Raw genomic sequence first — 14,909 nt, forward strand, 5'->3', positions numbered from 1 at the left:
CAATGCTTGACAACACTTTCAGTGAAGAAATGTTTCCTAATATCCAATCTAAACCTGTCCTGATGCAATTTGAAGCCATTTCTTCTTGTCCTGTCACAGAGTCCATTCCCCACCTCACTACAACCTCCTTTCAGGTAGTTGCAGAGAGCAGTAAACACTTCCCTCAGCCTCCTCTGTCCAGACTAAACATCCCCAGGTCCCTCAGCCGTTCCTCATAAGACTTGTGCCTCAGACCCTTCACCAGCTCTGCTGCCCTTCTCTGGAACCACTCCAGCACCTCAATGTCTTTCTTGTAGTGAGAGACCCAAAATTGAACACAGGATTCAAGGTGCAGCCTCACCAGTGACAGGTAAAGGGGGACAATCACTGCAGGGCCCTGCTGGCCACACTATTGCATCATACAAACCAGGTAACATATTCTTGGCCACTTGGGCATGCTGCTGGTTCAGCACATTTTTCTGCAAGGCAAAACCCCCCAAATTTATTGGAACCCTGATATAAAACCACATTAATTTACAATTTACAATTACTATTCACTGCCAGCATGGTAACTAATATTTTTTTCTTATAGCTGATTCTTAAGGAGCACCAGAAGATATCTGAGGTTGTCATCTTTATCCCTTTGCTCCAATGCAGGAGCAATGCACACGTATATCTATTCCGTCCAAGCTAGAAAGACATTTAAAGCACGCAGTTACACCACATCAAGTGACACTAAACGGCTGCCTGGAAGATCCCTTGTTTTATGTATGTCAGCCAGTCAGATCAGAAGACGGAAGAATGCAGTATGGAAAGACAAAAATGTACAGGCTCTACATAAACAGGACATATATCTATTTTGAAGGCTTAATGCTTTGCTGTTCTATCCATAGAAGCTGCTGCTGCCAACTTAGCAATGAGGCTATTTCTGTTATGTTGCTGCTGTAGGAAGACTGTACCACATGCATTAAATGATGAGAAAAACTGTGATAGCTTACTGAAGACCAGGCATGTCACCAGGTTGTGTTTTAGCCCGCAGGGTGCCCCATGGCATTTTAGAAGCAGTAAGCTCAGATCATCTCAGTATAAACAATAGTGCCCTCCCAGCCCAAAGTGTCTGAAACCTCTTGAACAGCTTCAAATTGAAATGGAAGGAAACAGCAGCTTCGTAAAAATTAACATATCATGACTTTGTATGTATTAAAAACTTTAAATGACTGTCTTCTATTCTCATAGGGAGTGACTCAGCAGCTCCCTATAACTGTGAACAGGCAGTGGACAATGGGTAAACAGAGCTCAACTCAATCAGCTGCTCACAACACATAATTTGCCCAACTTTATGTGTGCAGATTATTTTAATGTGAAAATTATGGCAAATGCAAAGTCACTTCAATAGGATGATTAAGAGCTGCGGGCTCCTGGGGAAAGCATTTCAGCAGTGTGTGCACCTGCATCTATTAAAAGAAGCAAAATAGAATAACAAGCAATAACTTGTCAGCCCATCTGCAGGTCATGCCATGAGATGGTAGGAACTGAGATAGAAAGAGAAAATATATTGTAAGGCAGCCTGGGACGAGGACCGTGTAATGATGGTCGGGAGCATAATGCAAAACATAAAAGGGTGTTGCTGTTTCAGGCCATGGTATGGAAGCTCACGCGTGGTGCAGACGAGGCAAGCAAGGTGCACAAGATTGGGAAGTTGTGGGGACACACTGGGTACTTGCCTCTCCTTGGGACACTCTTTAAAATTGACGGGTATTTTGGAACACACATGGAATTTGGGTTATGGAGGAAGAAAAAGTAAATTCTAGAAAAGCATAGCTAGTACCTTCACCACCTAATAAACCCAATGTAATCTGCTTGGGTTTACTACAAGCAAGTATAGGCCTCCATCCCTAGAAGAAGCCTGAGCAAGTCCTCCAAAAAATAGAGGAAGCAATCTAACATAACCATAAGTTCTTCTGAGATGACGAGCTCACTGCCTGTGTGTGTTTATTTTTTGCTGGCAGGCAGCAATATTCTTTGTGTCCTCTTGACACAGGAGAATTGAAAATAATCATAATTTCATAATAGTGATGTTTTTAATTTAAAATTTGATAATTTTTATCAGATAATAGATTTTATTGCTTTTGCACTATTCCTGTGGATGAATACATTGTAAAACATACATATTTATATGCAATATAAATATAGAAATATGTAAATATGAAAGAAGCATAGATATATATTCCCTTCCTCTTCTCTCTTTTGCATTGCAAAGGAGGAACCAAGTATGAGTACAAATATCTTTAGACAAATGCTGCCTGGCTCTACAGCGTGGTCATACATTGCTCGTTCCAGAATTATAACAACAAGAGCAAAACAAGGCCAGAGGAACTTATTAACTGTGTTTATACTCACCCAATTATTCACTAAAGCTGACACATAACTTTTCACTGATGAGACATTTGGACTGCACACATGCCCTGCTTTCTAACACCCTTTCAAAAACCTCTTTTGTAAGTCAGCACTTGGCTGGCCAGACCTTCTCCATGAACTGAACTGGCCTTTTATGTTCTATTGAAAACATAGAAAACTGGGGAGGCTTGATTTTTCCATTGCACTCATTCACATGACGATGGTATTAGGCAGCTGAGCAGCCTCCCTGGGAGCACGTCCTAAAATGCTGGTGATCTTTTTTTGTTGACTTTTAGTGTTATGTTGATTTTTTCCCACCGAATTAGAGGCCAGTTACCACTGACTCAGACTACATTGCAAATAACCTTGTTAAGGTTGCCAAGGTCACAAAAGAAAGTGATGTTTTGTGTGATTGCAAGTGATAAATATAAATCTAATGTAAATTTATTGATAAACAGAGCTGTAGCCATGGCCAGGAAAGTGAGGTAAGGGCCCTGCAATACATGGAAATTGGTAAAGTGATTTCTCATCCAAATAAAGGTGGCTTCTACATCCCTTCTATATTGGAGGTATGCTCTTGAATCATCAGGCAGTTAGGCGGAACATCTACCTGCAGCTAAATACACCATCTAAATAAGAGACCTAGCTAATACACCTCTAAAGAAGAGAATGGTCTGAGTTCAGCATCATTTACATTTTCCTTTAGATTTAGATACCATCTGCTGCTCTGTTTTCTTTTGCCTACTGTCACAGTCGTAAGCATGTAATTACCATACTCCTACTCATTTTTTTTTTCTTGTTCTTTTGCATTACAAGCTTAATTTCAGTCAGGTTTTGTCTTCAGCTTTCTTCAAATATGCAATTATTAGAACACACTTAATGAGATCAACAGCAGTGTTTCATGCTGCACTGATATTTTTGAAATGGATTAAATGAGGCCAGATAATAAAGCACTGGAAGCAATCTTCATATCAGAAAATTGAGGAAAACAGCAGCCTTGTAAAAATTAACATATGACGACTTTGTATGTATTAAAAACTTCAAATGATTTTCTTTTATTCTCATAGTGGTAAAACGAGAATTGACAATCCTGAGGAAATGTAGATCTTTATAAATAATCAGTGCAGCAAAGTGCCATCCTGACTCGTGCTTCTGTGTCCAAGTTCAGAAAAGACACAGCTTGGATCAGACCTCAGAGTACTGGAGGTTTGCTGTTTTATTCTGATTTATTCTGCTGTTGGCATTTGTATCAGGTTGACTGTTGACTTTTGCGGCCTCCTCTCTCTCTGAATCCACAGTGTGGAGGTGAGTCTTTTCCCACCAAAACCACCTTGTGATAACGATTTCAAAAGCCATCAGATTTCAGAGTTTTTAAAAAGCGCCTGCTTTTCATAATAACTATTTTTGATCTCCAGAATAGCCTGGAATTTTTAGCATCTCAAACTGCCGAGAGGCCGATCTGACATGCAATGCCAGCATGAGGACTGTGCTTTGCTAAGAGCAGGGATTGACTGAATTTGGATTGAACATAAAGAAATAGCTACTTAGAGTGTGATCCTGCAATGGCTCCATCCTGGGGACTGTGGCATGCAGGGCTGGCCCACGGGAGCACGGGCCTTGTTCCTGTTCCCCCTAAAGGGTTGTGGGGGTACAGCCCAGCAGGCACATGTCTCTTGTAGGACTTTGGGTTGGGTGCATAGGAAACGGTTTCTATTTGAAGGCTTGTGTTACTCACACATCTTTTAAAACAAAGGGGATAGGGATGTTTTAAAAACACATGGAGAAAAGGGGAAGAGATCCCTTTAGGCTATGTTCATTCCATTTAGACAGGAGTATTCACCCAAGAGCGTCATGGGAGCGCTCGTAATGGCATTCAGAGAAAGGAAAAGGATATTGATTATAAAATTGAAAAGGACATTGATGATATATTGAGTGACATGCAGTGTTTCAGGACCAGCGTGCTGGCCCTGGTAGCTGGCACTGTTTAAGGAATCTGAAGCTTGGTCCTAATGCTGGGAACTGCAGAGGAGCACCCACCTCATGTCAGATGAGATATTTAGGTCCTCTGTTCCCTGCCTGCCTCTCTTTGGTGGTAGGTATTTGTGTGTGTGATGGAATGTGCTGGAGGCATTCCAGAACGGAGGGAGGCAAGGAGGAACCTGCCAGTGCTGCCCCTGTTTGCATCTCATCAGCGTTTACATATAACATAGAATCACAGAATGGCTTGGGTTGAAAAGGACCTTAGGATCATCTAGTTCCAACCCCCTACCATGTATGTGGTAGGTAATGTGCATTTCATATATAAAATACCCTCAAAACCTTTCATCTTCAGGGCATTGACTGGCAAAATGCTAAGATTTTGACTAGTTTTAGTAATCAAAATTCTGAAAATATGGGGTTTGGATTGTTGGGGTTTTTTTTCCAATTTCTTCATGTCCTGAAGTCTTTTCAAAAATATCATGTGACAGTGTTACTGTTGACTCATTAGCAGCCTGGAAATAATGCAACCGAGCTGTGCCAGCATCCCATCCATCTGCCTGGAGAGTCTTATTGTGCAAGTGTTTATCCACTTCAAAGGGATTTTGTGGGAGAAAAAGGCTGGGGAATATTATGGGGCTTTTTTCTGATATTTTCCTTTATACTTTTGGTCTCTTGTAAATAGATATTGAACTCCTCAGATTCTCACTTCCTAAAAAGATTCCTCCTGTAACTGCAGCTGAATAAAATCAATTAAGACCTATACATTTTTCATCAAGGTTTGCAACAGTAGGTTAAAATGAGAGAATAAGCTAACCACAGGAACAGTAAAACTCTAAAATAATCTGGAGAGGATAGGGGAGTTACGGGATAACCATCACTGGGTGTTTTAAAAAAGAGATAATGCTATCTTTTGCTGGAGCTGAATTAGTCTGATGTCTGATTCACTATCGTTTCTTTAACAGTTATTTTATTATGCTCCAGTCCAAAGTGTTGCAGCTGGAAGTGATTCTGTTAGTGTACACATGAGAGATGAGCAGTGATTGTAAATCTAGTGTTTATGCTTTCTTGTTTGCAAATAGAGAATTTGATAGTCAAACTCTTTCAGATTTAGGACTTTACTCCAAGGCCTTCTAGTCTTTACAATATCCTATCAGGTCACTTCAGGCTATCTTTTAAGAAATTTCTGCTATAATTTCTGGTAACATTTTAATATTTGCTTATATTCCTTATATTATAAATATTTCTTTAAGGTCCTATAAGAATTTTAGCAGTTTGGCATTAGTAATAGTTAGAATAGAAATGTTTTGTTAAAAGTGTGCGGGGCTCATGTAGTAGGAATTTAGTGATTATAAACAAATTTCAGATTAGAAGTTTTCAGCAAATTTATTGGAAGAAAGACTACACATTTCAACTTCTGGCCATCTCACCTTACTGAGGTGTCTTCCTGTGTCCAGCAAGGAGTTTCTGAATTACTCTCTTAAAATGCCTGTCTCAGTTGATTGGAAGAGTGCTCCTATTCACAAGGCAAGACATCACTGTATCAGCTGGCATGAAACTCTCCCTGGCACAGAGGCAAGGCCACAAAAACAAAGCTTGCTGCCAAAAAACTAGTCTAGAGCATAGACTCTTCTAAATAGCAGTGAAGGCTCCCATGCACAGGCATGCTTAATAGAACAGATTACATTAATTTATTGAGAAATATTAAATTTCCTAAAGGTATAATGAAATTTGACTTCCTATGTTATCAAGTCATTGGACTTCCTAAAGATGTCTGATATGCTTATGCTAATTGGCAGCTTTTACACTGAATAAGAAGATGAAAATGCATTTAATATTAATATACCTAGTCCTCTCTCATGTCCGTTTGAACAATGATGACTTTGGAGTGATGGCTTCAGGACTTGATGATCTAGATGATAAGGTGGAAATAGATTCTTTGCAAAACAGACATGCCAAGGGAAGCCTAACCTAGAGCCCTGACACACATGGACATCAAGAATGTTGGGTCCTTGCTTAGATGCTGTGCCCTGCACAGACCCTGGGACACAATGTGAGCAGTCCTGGAGCAAGTGTGGGAGCATAGGGGATGACTGACAGCCCTTGAGGGAGAAAATGCAGGTTCACTTTCTGAGATGCAAGACCTTAAGTATAGTTTGTCTAAAAGGTGATAACTGATGAGAGTAGAGTGAGTTCGGATGCTATTGCTTTGCAAGCATGGCTGCTCATATCACATTTATTTTTCATATGAAGTTATATGGATTCCAGAGAAACCTGCTTTTCAATGAAACAATTGGATTTTGACAGTTTGCCTGTTGAGAGCGGAAGCTTTACAATACAAAGAAGTAGGAACTATAAGATAATAAAACTATTTTTAGCTGGATCCTTCCCTGGTGGGTCTATTCATCAAACACTAGCACAGTGAGCGGTTTAGAGCAAGAAGTTAGTGAGATCTGTGATGGTAAATTTGAACAAATGGTAAAATTAATATTTGGGGAGTATTAGGTTCAAAATAAATCAAGCCAACCTTATTTCTTCCCATATAGCATGAAAATCAAGATATTTAATATACATCAAAAGGAATTATGGACTGTAGAAAAGGTACATGATAATTCATTTTACAGTTTAAGTAGCTTACTGATGAAAGCAAAAATAGCATCACATGTAGGGAGATATAGAAAATTATATGTAGCTTCAGTTGTTAAAATGTAATACCTGGACAGCAAAGGTGAAGTATTAATTTTTAAATCATTACATCAGATGTAATGATGAAACCATTAGGAAAGATGTCAGAACATCACTTTTCATCTTGGAAATAGGCTTTTTAAAGCACTTTCAGGAAATGCTGAAAAGAAAAAGAAACCTGAAAAGAAACGTTTGCAATTTTAAAGTATTGATACCAAAACCCAAAGTCAAATAGCATTAGCTATGTCCGGCCCCAAATGGAAAGCTGAGTCATTTAGATTGCTTAAATGCAGAATGATATGCGGTGTTTTCTCTTAGTGCTTCTTTCAGCTGAAGCCTCTGTGCATGTTCAAAAGTGCCATCAGACTTAATTGATCCTGATGATCATATATAATGGTTCAGTGCATGCATACTCAAATATGGGGCTTGAAGGTTAATAATTAATTGGAAAATACTGTGCTGCAATGATCTGAATTTCAGAGTTTAATCAAAGTGAAGGCCTCCAGTGCTACACACATGCTAGGCAAAATACAGGGAAGGCAGGAATTGTTGGAGCTTTTTAACTTTGCTGAACTGCAAAAGCATCTCCAGAGCTCTGTTTCCTTCCAAAAGTACTTTTCCTGCATTGAAGAGTAGTTATTTAATCTTCTTTTCCTTTGGAACACTTTTTGCTTCTGTTGACACAACGCTAAACATGAATAGCCACTTATTTGCTGCCAGATAATTGTGTTGGCTTGCTTTCTTCAATTTTGTCTTTCATTAGAGTTTTTCTGTCAATGAATACATTGGGAATACATTGGGAGAGACACTAACACATCGTTTAAGTAAATGGCACAGATATGGGTATTTCTGCATTGTTTGCATGCATATCTGCTCAAACCCATTGGAAATGGTCTGTACAGCCACACATGGAGATATAATATCAATTTGGGTCAGCCTGTTGTTATCTAATGGCCCATAGATCACTAAATGTCTCACAATCTTTCCCCTTCAGAGGCCTCTTGGCCTTCTGGTGATGTGTTGACATTTACCTTCTCATGTACTGCTCCTGTGTGTGGGGCCAGACTGACCAAAGGGATGGACTCCGATGGCTTGGCTGGGCTCCTTTTCTACATTGTGCATGCAACCAAATACAAATAAAGAAATAAATAGTTTTATTCCAGCCATGCTGGACACATGTCCACTGTGTTGCTGGCTTTACAGCTTGTTTCCTTCAAATTCTGGATAGGAAAAGTTGACATGAAGCTTCTAACTGGGTTCTAGAAGGATGCTGGCAGAAGAACCAAGTTTTATAACCATGTGGATGGCAAGTCCTTTGAAATTATGTTTCCTTGCATTTTCCAGGGTAATTATTCTCTCTGCTAAATCTCCAGGCAAAACTTTCCAGGAATTACTATTCCTTTGCATCAGCCTTTGTAATGTGAAAGGCAATATTTAGGTCCTTCCAAAGGGATGAAAAGAAGCAGTTGTAATGGAGACCAGAGCAAAATAAAACCTCCTACAGATTCAGAGGGAACAGACTCCCAGAATCTCTCACGTTGTGTTAGCAGGTTTCCTTTGAGTATTCATCTGAACCTGGAGCCCAGGACAGATCCATGATGCTGGCAAATGTCTTCCTCTTGTGAGAGGACATTATTGTGGCATTGAGGGTTTTCGGTGCCGCAATGTCTCCAGTTTCTCCTTCCAAAAACAACAGCAAAAGCTGTGCATTTGGAGCCTGATCTGTTCATTGCCCTCAGTACAAAGTGAAAGTGGCTATGAGCTGAACATGAATAAATCATTTACTTTGTGCAGCCCTGCCAGCCTTTCTGAGAGCATGGTGTTAATCTGCAGAAACCATCTATGTGTCTGTGTGTGACAAGAAGGGAGGGCATGCACAGAGAAGGATGGCAAACAGACATTTATTTGCTGAGCTGTTTAAAATGAAAGGTGAGACTAAAGGGTGGAAGTAAAGGATGGAAAGATGAAGATGTATCACAAAGTAATCATGTTGGTTAAATCAGGAATTATTCTATGTCTGAGAATTGTGAGCTCTTTTGGGGTCTCTTCTGCTCTTCTACAATAAAGATTTAACACCTGTAAGGGAAGCAAAAGAGCCCTTAAGAAGCCTAATCTGTGCAGTGGAGTGGAATTTAAACTTCAAATCTCTGACTAGAGATCACAGGAAAAAGACTGGAGATGTTCTTGCTGTTTTCACCAATCAAATACCCACCTCTATTGAAGCTATAATGTTTGCCAATGACACCAAGCTGTGTGGAGAGTTTGACACGCTGGATAGAAGGGATGCCATCCAGAGGGACCTTGACAGGCTGGAGAGGTGGGACTGTGTGAACCTCATGCAGTTCAACAGCGCTGAGTGCAAGGTCCTGCCTCCAGATCAAGGCAATCCCAAGCACAATTACAGGCTGGTGTAAAAGGGATGGAGCAGCCACGAGGGGAAGGACTTGGGAGTGCTGGTTGACAAGAAGCTGCCCATGATCCGGCTTTAGTGAGCGCTTAAGCCCAGAGCCCCCCCATGTGCTGGGCTGCACCCCCAGAGCGTGAGCAGCAGCTCAGGGAGGGGATCCTGCCCCTCTGCTGTGCTCTGGGGAGACCCCCCTGCAGTCCTGATCCAGCTCTGGGGCAGCAGCACAAGAGGGACGTGGAGCTGTTGGAGCGAGTGCAGAGGAGGCCATGGAGATGCTGCGAGGGCTGGAGCAGCTCTGCTCTGGAGCCAGGCTGAGAGAGCTGGGCTGGGGCAGCCTGGAGAAGAGAAGGCTCCTGAAGGGGAGACCTTAGAGCAGCTCCAGTGCCTAAAGGGGCTGCAGGAAACCTGGAGAGGGGCTTGGGACAAGGGCCTGTAGGACCAGGCCAAGGGGAATGGCTTGAACCTGCCAGAGGGGAGACTGAGATGAGCTCTTAGGCAGAAGCTCTTCCCTGTGAGGGTGCTGAGGCGCTGGCCCAGGGTGCCCAGAGAAGCTGTGGCTGCCCCATCCCTGGCAGTGTTCAAGGCCAGGTTGGACACAGGGGCTTGGAGCAACCTGGTCAAAAAAAACAGGTGAGCAAAAGAACATTTGGGACCAAGTGTTTTGACTTCACATTGTCAATAAAAGACCTCTGCTCTATGAGGACTACTGTCTATTCCCTCTGCAGGGTATGGCTCTTGAGTGCTGTTCAGAATGAGTCTGAAACACCCAGAGACCTTTCTGTGAGAGCTCTGGTTAGGCAGCGATGCTCAGGGAGCAGGAACAGAGAGCTGCACGCTACAATAGCTCTCTCCCCCCAACCTTGGTTTCACACCAAGTGTGAAACGTGCTCAAGATGTCAAGGAACAGGTAAATTTAAGTCGCATTGTGTGTATTAAGACCAGATGTATATTTCATGTATTAAGGTTCTCCAATTATTTCACTTGTGTTGCTCACATTACAGTGAAGTAATACCCTATTGCAATTGAGTTAGTACTTGTTTTCCAAAAATGAGCAGGACTGACCAGGTCACATCATTGCAATGACATTACTTGACTTGTGCAACAATGAAGTGAAACGGACTTTTGGAAACATTAACTTTTATATGAAAAAATAGTTCACACCAAGTGATTGATCATAACCACGTTTCATTAACAGTAACTTTAACAAAGTCACAACATACATATATAGTCTGTATTTATTTGTATATGTCACTTTGTATTAACCATTAACTCTATGTAATAAAAATATATTACAACATCTGATATGTATTCACAAAGCACAAGCCATTGTAAACAGCATAGACAGCACAGGCCCCTTTTATTTGAAGTCAGGATTAAGATTTCTTTTATACTATTTCTTTACATTGTAGGTAATAGCACAGCAGAACTTTATGCTTCTGCTTTTACGAGTGACTCTTTTGGGAGAGTAATGCAATTTAGCTTACATGGGACCCTAAAATCCATGTTAATCCACAGCACTCTTGAGCATGTTGCCATTATGAATTGGTCTGTGCATCTCTCTATCCATGCAATTTGGAAAGGTTTTCTTTATATTGCCTTTTTTTTCCCCTAAATAAATAACCCCTGCAATTAGATCTCATTTTTATACAAAAAAAAAAAGAGTAAAATGCAATAAATTATAAAGGTATATTTATAATAATATAATCAAAACATGCCCTATGTACAGCAGCTGTTATTAATGTATTTCAGAACTATCTTCAGACTGGATAAGTGCTTTTTGAAATAGAAACCATCTATTTTCATTATTTGCAAAGCAAACCAGAATTTTACATACATAGGCCAGACCTTTTATTCCTCTCATTATGTGAATGGTCCTTACTTATCAAAGCAACCTCACTGTCCTTACAGTAAGGATTTATAAAACCATCCCCTAATATTTTTTACAAGCAAATAATCATCTAATAACCTAATCTAGGGAAAAATGTTTAAGTCTAACTTCATCTGGAGACGGACAATACGTTACATTCCTGCAAGAATTTAAAAGGGAATAATTAAATGCTCCATCCCTGGCAATGTTGAAGGCCAGGTTGGATAGGGCTTGGATCAACCTGCTCTAGTGGAAGGTGTCCCTGCCTGTGGCAGGAGGTTGGAACTGGATGATCTTAAGGTCTTTTCCAACCCAAACCAGTCTTGGATTCTACGATTCTACAAATTAAGGTGATTACCCAATATACGGGATCTTTTAACCTACAATGATCTTAAGAAAATAAAAACACTGTGAAAAAAAATCTAAGGTTTAGAAAAATGCCCTGTGTATAAATAAAGATAAATCAAGGCACCTTTTAGTTACCTATTTCTATTTTCCAAGGCAATCTGTGATAATGACTTTTCAAACATCTTTTCTGGGAAGCCCTATGGTTTCTGTTATAAAGAGACCCATTCTTTACTCTGGCTGATGCAGGTAGCTTTGTTTTACTAAATGAGGCTGGGCTGGATGACAGAGCACGGAGAACTTGCCCCAGCCTTGTCACTGACTTTTTTTCCTAACAAAAATCCTTCAATTAATGAGATTTTGGGGTTTTTTCCTCTGTAGGCCATTGATCGCATTAGCAAAGCAAGAGGGGTAGAAATTACCTATCTTTGCATAAGGATTTTGTGGTCAGAAGGTAATGTAAAACCCTGATATCCAACAGGGCTTTTTTAATTTCTGTTCAAGAACTCAAGGTACTGCAAGTGCAATATGACTAAATAGCACTGCCTGTGATGGACAGCAAGAGGAAAGCCACAGCTGACTTTACACCCTGGGCCATGTTGCATTCCCACTAATGTCTCACTAGGATGCACTGGCATTTCCTCGATAAAGCACTACTTTTCTTTTTCACTAGGTACTTTTGCTGGATCCAAATCCCAGGAGGATTGAGTCTTTCAATTGTATGATTCTTAAAAAGGTTTTGCCTTAAAGCTCTGTACAGCTTTGGTGACTAAAATCCTAGTATTCAGCAATATCTCCAAATGGAGGTCTTTATCCTAATGTATCTTTGTAGACTCACGCCTTTGGGTACATTGAAACCATGTGCAATAGTATTTCTTCAACAAAAAGAATCATATTTTACTACACAGTTACTGCACATGCATGCTGTCATACACCTGATGCGTTTGCTTCTCAATACACACCTTTCTGAAGTGCACTTACAGTCTATAGGGTTAAGCATCTTTCTTATAAATATAGACATATATGATAAACTATAGCAACATCTCTATTTCATTAGATCAGCATTATTTGCTTAAAAACCAACAATCTTAAATACATATTTACATGATACACACCAGGAGTACAGGTAAGTAGACAATTTACAAAGACTACAGCGGCTCTTTTCTCCATGTAAACTTTTATATCCCCCCCCCCAACAGGGACAGCTGCCTTTTGAGCAGGATGGTTTTCATAAAGAAACTTCACCCATCAAAGATTTCTCATATACTGAATGCTGAAAGTATAAAAAGCAAATTAAAATCAAAATTAGACTTAAGGCTAAAATGTTATTGTTCTCATTTATTCGGGCTGGGTAGGTTACAAAGATTCAATCCCTGATTCTGCAAACATATAAATCTATGCTTAGCCCTAACTATCCAGGGCTACCAGCTGAAACAGACACATAATGACTATAACATCAAAATCTAACTGAGCTTTCTGTGCTGAATGTAATGTGCTGAAGTATTTTGTGATTTTTAGGGTCAAGTAACAATGAGCTGACATAGGTGTGAAGCCTCTGTATTTACTTTTAAGCTTCATTTAATCACAAGAACGTTTAATGTGGGGAGAAAACACCTCCAACAGTAGTGAAAAACAAGCAGTTTTCCAAGGGACGTTTCAAAGGTATTCACTGCATGTGTAAAAATGTATAGGACAAGATATTCAGAGCCCTTAGTGCCTTCTTCATTTAGGATTAAGAGGGGTAAGAGAACTATAAAACCTTAGGCATGTAGGTCCAAAAAGCCATTATTTTCCGCAAGCTACCTAAACCTCTTGGGCTTAAAGACTTGTACTCTTTCCTAAGGTAAGGCTCATCCAGGTGTAGGTGGTTTCTGGTCATTCAAACAGTGTGAGTAATTTCTTGTAGCCCATCTGAAAAGCATTAGAGTTTTCCTAACACATGGAGGCTGATCATCAGCTTAGTCTATGGCAGCTACTGAGCTTTGATGGAAATTTTACCTTTCTCTTTGGGGTAAGTGGATGTCTGAGAGATCTGGAGAGCTCTCAGTGTGGAAACAGGTGACCAGGAAAAGCCTACTGCGGCCAGGGTAACATATTGCAGCAGCAAAACCAGTTTATAGCTTCTCAGCCTCCCATTCAGACCTATTTCTGCCTCAGTTTTGTGACCTCTGAAGTTGTTCTTTTGCAGCTGTTTCTTGAAGTTAAATTTAAGATGTTTTCCCAAACTTATTTTTTTTAATCAATTCTGTCAAGGATGATTTCATTGTTGACCAGAAGCAAACTAAGACCAATTCCCAGCACTACTGCAGAGTGAACAGATGCACTGGCAAAAATTAGAAGGTAAAGTATAGCAAAAGACAGGAACATGTGTTTTGGGGGCTGGACAAGATGACCTCTGAAGGTCCATGGTGCTGTGATACACGTGGCTACTGCTGCAGGCTTCATGAGGGTTTGCCTGGAACTGTTTTAATGTCTAAATTTGATCTTTTTCAGACATAAGGGATGTTAGAAAATAGTCTGATTAAGGGTCACTGAAAAGAGGTTGTTGAAGTCTTTCACTCGAAGAGTAAGAACAGGAATGGAACTTGATTGGAGAACAGTTACGCAGTCGCCCGACATTACAAGTGGGCATGTATGCACATGAGGAACTCACTAAATCCTGTTGACATCTGTGCATTTGCAAAACTATGAAAACAAGGCTCTACACATTTAGAAGACAGAGCTATAAAACCCAGAAATAGTTATCTAATGGGACCTGATCCTCAGATGAAACAACCAGCTATTTTATGTCAATTTATGTTAGGAGAGAACCTGGTGCGTGGTATTTTAGTCAATAAAGTCTTATCAGTCTCTCATAGCTTTTGGTAAATGCAATTACCCAGATCTTCACATTCAAACTGCTTAAAAAGAATGACATAAAAGTGGATCCTAGTTCACAGTTAGGGCTTTGAAATTAACATAAATAACAGTAAAATGAATGGAGGAAAAACTCAGAATCTGTAAGATGACATAGTGGACTAAACTGCCTTCCTCATCTGCCAATGTTCTGCCTGCCAAATTTACAAGGTACGAAGAAAATGTTGATTGGACATGCAAGTGAGGAATAGATATTGCATACGGATCGCAGCTACCAACAAACAGAACACTGCATATTGCTGAAGCAGCTGCACAGGTTTTGCACATGCAGTTCCATATTTTGGGCACACATTGTAGCCATACTTCACAAACTTCTTCAGAAATATTGAAATAACA

Source organism: Psittacula echo (assembly GCF_963264785.1).
Source record: "Psittacula echo genome assembly, chromosome: 6".
NCBI lineage: Eukaryota > Metazoa > Chordata > Aves > Psittaciformes > Psittacidae > Psittacula > Psittacula echo.